The 13,441-nt window shown below is 34.8% G+C and overlaps 1 protein-coding gene across 1 annotated transcript in view; it reads right to left on the bottom strand.

Moving 5' to 3' along the window:
* The window catches only part of LOC120352453, a 65,014-nt gene extending 53,848 nt beyond the window's left edge, over positions 1-11,166 (bottom strand). Inside the window, exon 1 of the mRNA XM_039433037.1 lies at positions 10,077-11,166. The gene's annotated coding sequence lies outside the window, so the exon portion shown is untranslated. The remainder of the gene's footprint in view (positions 1-10,076) is intronic.
* Between the last annotated feature and the right edge of the window lie 2,275 nt (positions 11,167-13,441).

Below are 13,441 nucleotides of genomic sequence, written 5' to 3'. Positions count from 1 at the left end.
GACTAATTGAGGGACATCGTCGGTTCGGCGCAGCTGTCTTGCGGTGGATCAGAGGTGGTGTGCTTGTCAGGAACGCTGCCTAACTCGGAACATGTGTGTATGTGTATATAAATATGTGTTTATACTTCATTAATTCAACTTCGTTGATGAAGTTTGTGATATATTGGTCCATATGAATAAAACCAGAGCAAATGCTCATGAGCAAGAGCATGGAGCATAAGGTTTTGCTCATGAGCAAAAGGTAGAAGCAAAAGCATTTGCTCATTTTTATATTTATAAGCTTTACCTTATACTCTTACCTTATGCTCCTGAACTCTGGAGCAAATGCTCACGTATTTTAGAGATTTTTCATCAGCTGATTCGCTTTTGTAGCCTTGGTTTGTTTTTATAGCTCACGGAAGCGCTAAATATGCAAGTAGGGTGCACCGCTTGTGTTTGCGTCGTCTGCTCTGTTTTCTATTTATGAATAGAGTTTTTGGTAGGTTAGTTGAGTTTAGAATTTTGAAATAATAGCGTGAAAAAATGTCATCTCTATAATAATCTGCAGCATATTCTTATAATATCAATAGCCTTCTTATAATCGTCCACACTCTCATCTTCTTAAATGCCTATCCCCAATTTTGTGATGGCTATCTTTATAACAGGTAGCTATCTTTTGTATTTATTCTTTTGTAGAGATAATGGTGATATTATATCATGGTTGAATCTAATAAGAGTTTTATAGTTCTCAACTATTGGTTGTGATCGTATCTGGTATAGTTTCTGGTATAGTTTTACAATGAGCAAAAGATGATAAGCTGCTCTAGACTAGACTCACCTTTTTTGAAGCATTTGCTTCAAAAGTTGAGCAAATGCTCTAGTTTATTCATACAATTTTGAGCAAAAGCTCAAACTATTTTTTTGATGAGCATGAGCAAAATGTTTTGCTCACGTTTATTCATAGAAAATGAAGCAAATGCTCCATATTTTAGAAGTATAAGCAAATGCTCAACTTTATTCATATGGCCCAATGTTTTAGCTTTTGAATCAGTATTGTATTGGGGGGTTAAGTGTAAAAACTGCGCCCTAGAATTTGCCCTCCTAGAATTGAATAAAGGCAGCAATTCAATACCATCACAATGAGATACTTATTATTGTAGTTTCAAGTCAACATCTCCCACTTTATAACTCCTTCTATCATAAGGTATTATTCGTATTTTCATAGAAGCACACTTCTCACACAATGGAATTTTTATATTTTGTTCAGTATTTTTGATTCTCGAGTGCCAATATGCCGGTGATTTGCACGTATGAAATGACTACCAACTGGTTGTATGCGAATAGGATGGAATGCAAATTCCAAGTTCCCATCTGGAACAATGGCGTCGGCAAGTGATAAAAATCTCACGTTCCTCACATCATGCCCAGAAGTTTCGAGCTGCGTATAAATTGTGAAATTTTCCTCGATCCAACTTCATAAATTTTAAAATCAACTCTACTGTGTTACGTAAGTCAGAGCACACCGCTGTTGGCGATTCAAATTTCATTGTTAAAAGTAGTTCTGACGCAAATAAGGAAATACAGAATGTACATCTTGCGTAATAAATCTAGTCGAGTCAAATTTTTTTCAGCATGAATAATATGTATTTTATCTTAGTGAACTATGTTCAATTGTAATAAGTGTCTGGAATTCTAGATTGTGAGTGATTTTAATTTTTTCAAGAGTTTATTAAGTTCAAATTTCAATAAAGATAATGATTATCTTCATTTAATAGATCGAATTAGCTGAGAATTCAAAATAGAAGCTGAGAACGAAAAGAGCTGGAAAAATGAGTTTTTGACAGTAATTCGAAGAACGGTCAACAACCGAGGTAAACATTCTAGTTTATAACTTATGAGGGAATATCATGAAGCCTAGTGAATATAGCCGTACATTGTATGATATTGATATAATTAAGTTTAGTAGCATAGAATAATATTAATATGTTCATCTACTGCAGAGAACCTATCCCATCTCTGTGGTAGTAGGTTAGGATTCATACCAGAGATAAGGGAAGATCTTCCCTTAGAAGTACTAACTTCTCTCTGCTCAAATTTGGTAACTGAACAAGATGGTGTTCTAGTAGACTAAGAAAATATAATTCATGTTCTCCGAAAAAACTCCATCTTTAAAAACACATCGCTCTCGAAGGAATGTTCAACTGGAGCTCAAAGCTTTCTTGTTCAAATATTTTTCTATTCTTATCATGCATGAGGCGTGAGACCGCCACTTAGTAGGTTTGCTTATTCATGGGCATGCTTCTCAACGCGTATTCATATTGGTATTTTTCTGGAGAGAGCACAGAGGGCCTGAAGAGAGCTAGGATTGGAAATGAATATGTTCTGTGATGCAGGGAGAGAAAAAAGCTTCGACACATCTCATAAAGATTAGAAAGAGGTAAAAACTGAAAAGACATTTGGTTGAATTGTTGGATGGGAGATTGCTATATTACAGGGGTGTAATGAGTTCATAGCTGTTCAAAAGTTTCCTCACAAACGTAAAACAAAATTGAAAATGATAGCTCACATTATTTATATAGCTACACTTAAAAATTCACCTTCATTTACTCAATCATCAATGAGAAAACAAATCATTCAAATGGGAAAATTGAAATGATTGTTTATTAATTTGACTTATGGAGAAAATCATTCATAATTTCCAAAGAACGTGAAATGTGAAATTTTGTAGAAAATGATAATAATAAAACCATAATACAAAGGATCAAGGGCGGATTATTTTTCAAGAAGGAGGTCTAACCAGAGAGTATAGGGTGTAGAATTACACTGCTACATTCATTTACTCTTACACTGCTTCAATATCACTAATATTGTGCAATTGCACTGCTCTCTTTATATTATATCATAAGTATGTTTTCAGAGTGTCTTATCTTCTGTCGGTTAGTGACGTATCTTTGCTCTTAGAATATAATTATTAGCTTTTGCTACTCCTGTCACATGTCAATGTGATTTTTTATCAAACAAGCAAGATTGTTAGAAAATTTGTGAAGCTCTCAATTGATTTCATTAATTGTAGAAAGTAGAGTAGATAAATGAATACAGAATTCTAAACAAGCATTATTGAACGACGAATTCCTACTCTTGTAACTCCAGGCTACTAATATTATAGTAGGCTCTAGGCATACTATGATTGGCCACAAGTTATTCAATGTGACTTCTCAATAGACTTTGACAAAGTGTACCACCTTTGACGGAGTTTGGAAGAGCGGCGGTAACTTGGGCGCTGCTCTCGCCAGCGAAGCGTAAGCAGACTAAATAAAATAATAATAAAATTATGAAAAAAAAATGGAAAAAGTGGTGATGTAGCGTCTAGATGTGGGTTTTGCTGTGTCGGGTGTCATATGACACCGGGCGGGGACCCTGCACTGGGACGGACCCGCGGTGTCCCATGACCACGTCTTGTTCCTCTCTCTGTCTGACAGAAGCTGGCTGTCTGTCTGCTTCATGAAGCGGGGTGACCTGTATCAGGTTGCAACTGGCTCTCCTGTCTTGTATGTCCTCCATCTCATTAGTCTGACCATGGCCGCTCTGGTTGACTCCTTCCACTAAATTATCCACGTCAACGTCAAGCCGATCCAAGCTTACCGCCGAGCAGCCATCAACGATCGAACAAAGAAATTCATGAAGCGAGAAATGGGCAGGGAGACTTGATCGTGATTTGCACGTGCTAAAAACCGGGGAATATTTTTATAGAACAATAAAGTGTAGGGCCCCGTTTGAAAATGTATTCACCCAAGTGAGCTTTGGTTAGCTTGCAAACAATAAAAGGAAGTTCAGAACAATATAGTACCTGGTTAGCAATCCTTGGCTTAGAACGTTTTCAGTGATGTGTTATTATTTCAGACTCAGTTTTCGTATAACTAAGCCTAAACAGTGTTATATAGAAATTCAAGTTCTAGGTGTTTACAGATGGAAATTACTGAGATATTGCAATTATTCAAATGCTAATGAATTAAAAATTATTATTAAACGAAAATCCAAATTAAATCGAATTTCCATCTAGCTGTTTACCCTGTTGTCAATATTTGCAGTAGCAGATGTCTTCGGGGTGAATTACAGCATTTAATTTGGATTTTCGTTTAATAATAATTGTTCTAGGTGTTTATATTAATATAATGTAGAATATTATTATATTGTATTTCACTGATAATTGGACATGATAGAGAAAAGTAAATAAATAAATAATCATGCAAACAAGATTTGCCAGCAACAATTTTGTATTCGATGACCACTTTTCTTTGCCTAATCGTTGATTCATGAGTGTAAAAATCGCGTTTCTATCAAATTTGTTTTGTATTATTGATCTATTCACTATTGAACATTATCATTGCCAAATTGAACGTTTATGACACAGCAATAAGGGGAATGGTTCCTCGCGGGTACAATAATATCGCATACGCAAACCACAGTCTGCTGAAGGAAGATTACTTTTGAAATGAAGAATTGTCTGTTTGGGGTTAGGTTTGAGAACAAACAGTCATGAACTGCAAATCACTTCACGTTGCGCCTATACTCTGTACAAAATTACTTCTTACTTGGGATGGACATGCGCAGCAGAGAAGGCACACAGCGGGAGGGATACAGAGGCGCGATGTTGCCATTTTGAAGCGGTTAGCGTTCTCCATTTTCTAGTGACTGTTCATGTGCTCATGCTACATATGCGAAGTTTCCTATCTGAAAGCAGTCAGACGACTGACAATTGGCAACTGCACTTTTACCTATGGGTCTATTAACCACTGTAATTGGCTGATCCACCTCCATTTCTCTGCACCGCATATTCCCCCAAGTCAGAAGTAATTTTGTACGGACTATAGGAATCCACCTATTGATGGTTCACTAATAACTCACACCATTGTTTCTCAAATGCACTTCATTTAAAGGATCATTGAATAACATTAGATAAAAATGAGGCTCTTGATATTATGAAAAAATTGTATTAATTTACGAGTGAGCTAGGAGCTTTATAGCTATCCATCCTTTGGACGCTAACCATGATCTCATTTAAATTGTCCAACAAACAATATATATAAGTTGGATATTTGAATATATTTTATAATGAAGTATTCCAATAGTGCTACTTTAATTGTTAATAAAGAAATAATTTCATCGTACCCTTTTTTAAAAACATTTTATATTAATACAACTAGTTTCGGCTTTCAAGCCATTTTCAAGCTTTTTTCAATAAAAATTGTTTTGTTATAAAACAAGGCAAAAAAGATAATTTTGGAAAAAAAACTTGAAAAAGGCTTAATTTGAAAGAGATAGGAAATATTCATCATGCATAATGAAAAACTCTGCATTATATCAATTTGACAAGGCTGATTGATAAATAATGTTAAAGGCCAAAAGGCTCACAACGTAGAATTTATTGTGAAAGTGTAAATTGTGTCAGTGTAAATACACTGATTCTGCTCAGTATTCGAGCCACATTCTATTGGATGTTATCTTATTTGCAAGGGAAAAAATTATAATTGTTCCTCAAGATAGTCTGATCAAGTTTGAAATAGTCACAAACAATAATAGAATAACAGAAGATCTTCTGTAATGGTTACAGTTTGATAAATGAGTGTGAATCAGGAAACAATCATTTGGTTTGACTTTATGTACAAGATAGGCTACTACACTCAAAAACTTTTGCTTTAGCTTCATGATTCGACATTTATCGCCAAAACAGTTCATAACAGAAACCTACTTGTTAAGTAGCAAATTGGTGTTTAATGTTGCGAAACAGTGTTTAACAAATTACTCTTTGGATAAGTCAGATTGTTTCAACAACTGAGTAATTGGAAAATAAGTTCCAACACCGTTGCCTGGCATTAAACAATTAGAACGAAGGTGTAACAAGTTGATTGTTTTAACTCGGCAGACGGTAATGCACATGGACATGAAGTGACAATTTTATTGGCTTTTTCCAACTGTCAACACACTTAACAGCTACTAAAAGGCGTTGTAACGGTAAATGTGGTACATGCTTTCAAGTGTCGAACAATTCGACAAAGTTCAGAAGCTATAAATATTGTGAATGTGACCACAGTGAGTATAGAATGTAACATAGAATGTTAGTGACCATTGGACAATGATAACAGAAGCACTGTACCATCAACTTGTGCAGGTCGCTAACCAGAGTAATTCTAGTATTGTTGCAGTTAGTTTTTCAATTTTAAAACACAGATTTCGAGAATGAATAGTCCTTATTTATTTACAGAAATCCAATTTGTGTTAGAAACCTACCAACAATTTATGTAGACATGGAAAACGAATTCCAACAGTGTTTTACTTGAAAAGTTGAAGAGTATTCTATTTTGATACCGTCTTTCTTCAGATCGCTAACCATGCTGATCTCATTTTCAATTGTCCAACAAACAAGATAATAACTCTTACATAAGTTGGATATTTGAATATATTTTCTAATAAAGTATTCCAATGGGGCTACTTGAATTGCTTATATTATTATTGCTTATAATGTAAACACCCATTGTGTGAATCATCATTTCAAATGCCTTTTCAAAACAAGAAAAATGGCACTAATAAAATTTTTCTTTATTATCTGTATCCAAAATGGCGGCTGATTGAAGTTTCAGTTTTTAAAGAAATGAGGGGTTGCATATGACTCACTCTGTATATTATTTGTATAGCCAAATGAAGTAGAAATTTTATAATATTCATAGTATAAGTAAATTATGTATTTGAACAGTAGCCTAATATAATACTGTGTATACAAAATACTATCCAATTGAATTCTCGGCATCAAAATAATAATAGGTGTTGATTATAGCTTATTTGAAAGTCCAATCGCCCAACAATAGTTTTGAAGCCAATTTTACAATCAACGTCGACTGGTTGGAAGCTGAAATGCTTTGCAAGTTTGCAACACTGCGACCGGTGGTTTGGGGGGAAGAGGGGGTTCGACAAGTTGCTAGTGCTTGGTTGGGGGAGGGTATGAGAGGGGCGTGTGACGTAACACGTGCAGATATGCAGCTAGTCGCGGTGGTGCAGATGCTGGAAAGAGAGAGAATGGAGAGAAAGGAAGTGAGTGGAGAGAGTTTTTGTGGAAAGGGGGTCCCTGAGACCAAGGTCAGCCTGTAGCTGGGTGGCGGTCCCCGTAGCCGCGAATCTGCGACCGGATGTGGCTGGTGGCTTCTTCTTGTTCTGGTGCACGGACAGACCAACCCTTCTGCTCGGTTCATCTTGCTGCAGGCTTCAACAGGTTAGCGGACTACTGCATGCCTCGCGGTCAACGAGATGCCCTGCCTTCGCTGTGCCACAACCAGCTACACTCCTCACCGTCAGCGCAGCGCTTCTAATGCATAGCATCAGTGCTTCCCATACAACCAATCCTAGCCGTTTCAAGAGAACCTCACTGTAGTATCGTCATCAGAGATATTAACATCAAACGATCAGTAGGCCTACTCCTCATACAAAACATCAATGTTTCAGCGCTGACCGTTTCAGTGAATCTCACTGTAGTATTGCCTCCCTTGTCCAATGGCTGGCAAAGAGGTGGCATGCCAAATGACCGATTCCCATTTGGTCAAAATTATTATTTTGTCGCAAAAGATCGAAAATTGAAGAATCCCAAATGATAGAATTGAAACTTTTACTTTCCCAAATGGTCGAATCCCAAATGATCGAAAAGTTTTAATAGTAATCCCATTTCGCCGAAAATCTCAACTGTCGCACAAAAGGTCAAAGATTTGATTTTCCCATCTGACCGATTCTCAAACAGTCGAATCCCATTTGATAGAAAAATGTTGTAGTTCGTCGCAATTGATCGAATCTCATCGGCTAGATAGGATTCGACCATATGGGAAAGTATACTCTTCGACCTTTTGGGATTCGGTCAGATGGGACCCCACGGGCAAAGATACGACATATTATCCGTTAGAATTTGGGTAGAGATGTCCGATGTGAAAGCCTTTTTACAGCCAAATGCACGGTTGATAGTTTTCAACTTCAATTCCTGTCCACTCATTGAATAAGAAGTATGTAGAATATTCCTAGAATTTTGTATGATTCCTCTAAATCTGCTGTCCTTAGAAACAAAACTTGAATCCTTCATTCAATAAAAATGCTGACATTTTAAAGTACTCATCTGACTATGATTTGGCTTTGTGGGTTAAGTGTAAGAAGGGGCTCTCATTGTCTCAACTTCGCCCACATCACTTTTTGTAATGTTGTAAAGTGGAAATAAAAGTCATTTATTTATCTATCTATCTATGAGTAGCTAAGGATGATACTCCAATAAGTCAAAGTCCCAGACTAGTTCAAGTATAATGGGCGGGATCATAATGATTAGAAATCCTATCAATCTATTTATTTATTTAAAAAAAGGCCACTTCCTATAAGTATTTAAAGTCTGAGTGATGATGAGGGAAAGAATGATAACACAGACGTTTAATTCATAATGATTTCATGAATGGAGAGAAGAGATGAAGGTTATGATTGTACTGGGTATCATATTTTCAAAGATTTACAGTATGCAGATGTAGGTAGATAACAATGATAGGCTACTTGTTTGATAATGAGAGATGAAAGGACTTTCAAGTTGAAACTTAAAATTCACCGTGAAGCTAGTTTGAAACCATTGGTAGACCAGGCCATTTTTTGAACAAGTCTACCGAGAACAAGTTACTGTACCTAACTTATCACTGAGTGATTAGATATCACACCATCTGATGGTTCAATCACTTCTCCAATTGTATAAGATTTAAGTAGTAATTGTCAAAGTTTGTCTCTGATATAAATAGTTTATTACCAAAGACAAGAAACTTGTTATCTTTTTCTAATGTTGGCATTATTAGTAAGTGTTTGAGTGGAACTCTACAAACGATATATAGGGTAAAACTCCAATAAGTAGAAAACCAATTAGTGGAGCACTAATTGAGTAGTTTTAAACTACTTTAACTGTAGGCCTTATACCAATATACTAGTCATTAGTTTTATTAGAGAACTCCAAGGAAAGATAAAGTCGACCTCTTTTTGCTTCCACTAAACGAGCTGCAAACCAAGTATGCATACATGAGTCTTATGTAACAAGTTAAAGAGAGAAGAGTGAAAAATGACAATGTGTATTTTGATTTTTCCTTCTACACAATGATACTTTATATATTCAATAATCAAAATAAAGAAAATTATCAGAATTACTCAAACGATTTGCCTCACTGCATCAATACTTCTCACTTCCATTTTGGTAGAGAGTTAGTGGGAAGGATACTTTGAATATTCTTTCCGAAGAATGGACATTGATATGTCCAAAGCTCTGCCAATTTATGTACATGCATAACAATATTATCTATTTTATCTATAGTTATTACAAATTGATTTTTTCATATCATATACAGCTCAATAATTATTTTCTTAATTTATATTTTGAAAATTCATCTATAATTTTGCTGTATTGTAAGCTATTGTATATAAGTGTATAAGCCAGTATATATTGTAATCTACATAAATAAAGTACTCAATCAATTCCACCGTCGAAGAAGCTCTTCTGAGCTGATATATATTGTAGAATTTTGTGTTGCTTTGTTGATTGCTAAACTACAAATTCCAAGTTAGTATAAATATTGGTTGTTCTTATTATTTATTTATTTATTTACTCATTCAGAATTACACACTTACAGAAAAGTACCACAGGCTTATAAGCCCAAAACGGTTCCAATTCTAATTTATACAACAGTCCAAATGTAGCTAGGTTATGGGTGTCACCTAACATTCTTCAATTACACACTCAATTTACAATTCAAAACACACAAAAATCATTTTTAAATTAAAAAATACTTCTAAATTAAATTAAATCAATCACAATTAATAGAAAATTCCAAACTTTGAAAAACTATAAAATTTTGAGACCGAAAAGACAAACACACTATTTAGACTGTCTTATATATAGATATATTATAGATATTTGACAAGCAACGGTATCAGCGATCAAATATTTTTAATGAGGCATTATGTGCAATTGATAAATCTGTGGTATTTGCATGATTCCCGTACTAAAAGTTTATATTCATTGTTTCCCATGCAAAGAAATTGTCTACCTGCCTTGCTCTCTTCCCATCGTGTGTTGTACGAGCTGTGGTTTCATGCTTTTCTTGCAGCTTTCCTGTAGCTCTCCTGTAGCTCTCCTGCAGCATTCCTGTAGATTTCCTGCAGCTTTTATAAGAGCCTAATCACGTTACTGTTTATGTAACTCTGTGATGTGACAAAAGACAAAACCATAATCCATCAAATACTACATTACAACGACTGACAACATGGATAATACAATTTATTTTCATGTTCACAATTACGCCGGGCATAATAGATGGGACATTATTAGATCTTGTAATTATTATTTTCAAGTCATACTTATCTCTGCTACTCGTATCGTAATAGCAGTAATGATAGAATACAGAATGATAATGGTATGTAATGCAATCGCCTGTTATCTATTTGTTTTCTGCGAATTTTAATGATGAAGTAATATCAAGAAAAAATTGTGAGTAATGTACTGCTCTTCAATTATCAAAATAAGATTATTTTCATGAATTTCAAAGCAGTTCTCAAGTGATTCTTAGTTAGAAATAGCAGCACAAGTATTTTCTCATGTTTCCGATTACCATCTGAAAGAGTAATACAGATACAAACTCAACATGGAGTACAAGAAAAATCCATTAAAATGTTATGTTTCCCTCTACGACGCCCTGATATCATGTATCCCGTTTCTACCATTGTGAAAATAAGAAGTAACTGCGCTGAGTGTTTTGAACAAAACCAGTTTAGAGATATGGATATTGGATATATTGTAAGTTGTATTTTGGTTCAAGATGAACACCAGAATCTTCCTTAAAACATCATCTACCTCCAAGTTTTCCCTGTTGAGGCTAGAAGGTGAATTATCCTTGAATAAATGTAGTCCGATCTACGTAAATTATCTTGATATATTCAAGAGATTTAAGTGATACCTGCATACAAATACATCATCATAATACTGTTGTAAAGTTTTCCGTGCCTCGGTGTAGCTACTGCTACAGATTCATTCGTTACCTTCAATCGTTGAGGTTATATAAGTAGCCCAAAATACAACTCTATTTGTACAGATAACAAATGATTATCTTTGATCTTTGCTACAGTGAGTAAAGCTGATAAATAAAAAAAGGATAATTCACACTTTGTTTCAATTACATTATTCAAAAAAGTGATTTGACAAAAAACATTCAATAACAAAAAAAAATGAAATTATTCAAATAATTGTAATTTTGAATCTTCCTTCTGATCTCGTACTGTTCATAGGAGCAAGTAAGTTGGATAATTTTTTGGAATATTGACTAGGCCTACTTGATTCATTGTAAATGTGGTGGGGGGTCTGCTGGTGTTGCAGATTAGTTTCATTGTCAAGGTGAATTAAGTCGTCACCAGAGTGAGGGAGAGGGATCATTCTCATTTCTCAACTCATTCTATCATTCCCTATCTCTCACTCACTCTCTCTTTACATACTAACACGCCAACCCTCTTTCTCTCTCACTGACATTCCACGACATTCTCTCTGTGTGCTAGTGTATGTCCCCTTTGCCATTTATTTGTTCAAGGATAAATTTATCAAGAGGTCTAAATTGCAGAGAGTAAACATCACTTGCAACTGCATTTGATAACATATAGGGGCTGTTTGAACAGTGCACTGTTGATTATAGAGGGTCACCACCAACATTTCACATTATGCAATAATTTCATACCGGAAAATCTATTATTTCAGCTGAGAAAACTGCAAGAAGGGCCATAAGATCATTAGGCCATAATATGTAGCAAAGTATTTACTACTGTATTTACAACCCAATTACACTTGGGGACGGTTTCCGAGTTCGGGATTTAGCTAAGTTCTAGACTTTAAACAGCTGAAGTCAGAAAATTGGCTTTCCAAAACGGGGCGTAGTCGCAATTTCTATGATGATCATTATTTTCTCATTTCTATAATTGGAAACGTATTTCCTTGACGAAATGAAACATTTCTAAATAATTCAAAATAGCTGAAACTTTATTTCTCTTCATTTTATTTTGTGTTCAATTTTCTAGTTTTTCGAAAATATTATATAAACGTGGACTGCAACTACGCCCCGTTTCGGAAAGCCAGTTTTCTGACTCCAGCTGTTTAAAGTCTAGAATTTAGCTGAATCCCGAGCTCGGAAACCTTCCCTTATTTTCAGTGTAATGACTGCAGATACTTTGATGAAAGAGTAGAAATAAACATCTACTCTAGATCAATGACGGTTTACATTATTTATTACTATATAGATTGAATTTACTTTACTAGCAAATTTTATGTAAAAGTAAATTAATGTCAACTACCTCTGGAGCGCTGTTCATCATACTGTATTTCAAAAACCATTTAATTTTAATTACAATCATTATCAGGAATCTTGCCACTAATCCACATTACTCAAAGTTCATGTATATGTATACTGTACTGTAGGTGCGAACTAAGAACAATGAAAAATAAATTATCATTATACACCTACAAGTACAAACGATTATTCATTGCAATAATCTGTGTCAGTAGTCTACCTATTATAGCATAGGACAATAATTTTGATTGATGGGAATTTATCAGTGTTAACAGATCATTTATGAAATGCATGCAGAGAAAAGATTATAAATAATCAAAGGAAATTAATTTTAGTTTGAGTCAAGTCTTCACATGTCTGACAGATGTTTCGCAGCTAGCACTACGCGTGGTAGTCAGCTACCTAAAAAAGGATGACCTTCATACTTTCTAGTTTGTTCGCTGATGATTGTATTTATTCCTCGCATGAGAAAATGAATGCAAATTAGATTCTATACTACTTTTATTTTGTACTGGTACAACTTGTTTTATCAGCTTCATCACGGACTTCAGATCATCAATAAGCGAATGAAAGATTTCATACATGAGTGCCTATAGTTGAAAAGCATTCAATTGCATTCGAATCATTCAAACTTGAAAAATGCCTCACTTACAATACGCTCCACACACAATACTAAACATAATGGCAGATGAATAATAACGACGTCTGTATTATGAATTTATCAAATTCGATGAAATGAATAAAACTCAACTCATTCATGAAGAATGTTTTAATTAATTGACCAATTCTACTGTTATGTATAAGCTTAGTGATTACAGTAATAGATCCAGACATCCTGCACAGTGGAAGTAATGAGGCCGATGAGTCATGTAATGTAAATAACAATATTAGTCTTATCAGTGTTCTGATTTTCTGAAAATAGACAGAATCGCTGAATTGTTTCAATTATAAATTCCAGTTTCTAGACTAGACATAGTTACGGTATTCTGATTATAAAAATGTCCTGCTGCTTATCGCTAGTGTTATCGTTCTGTTGGTCTGAATGATAATAATATTGCTTCACATTATCGATTAAAATACTGTGT

This window comes from Nilaparvata lugens, chromosome 7 (assembly GCF_014356525.2).
Source record: "Nilaparvata lugens isolate BPH chromosome 7, ASM1435652v1, whole genome shotgun sequence".
NCBI lineage: Eukaryota > Metazoa > Arthropoda > Insecta > Hemiptera > Delphacidae > Nilaparvata > Nilaparvata lugens.
The sequence above is the reverse complement of the archived record's forward strand: the minus strand, read 5'-3'. Positions and strand labels throughout refer to the sequence as shown.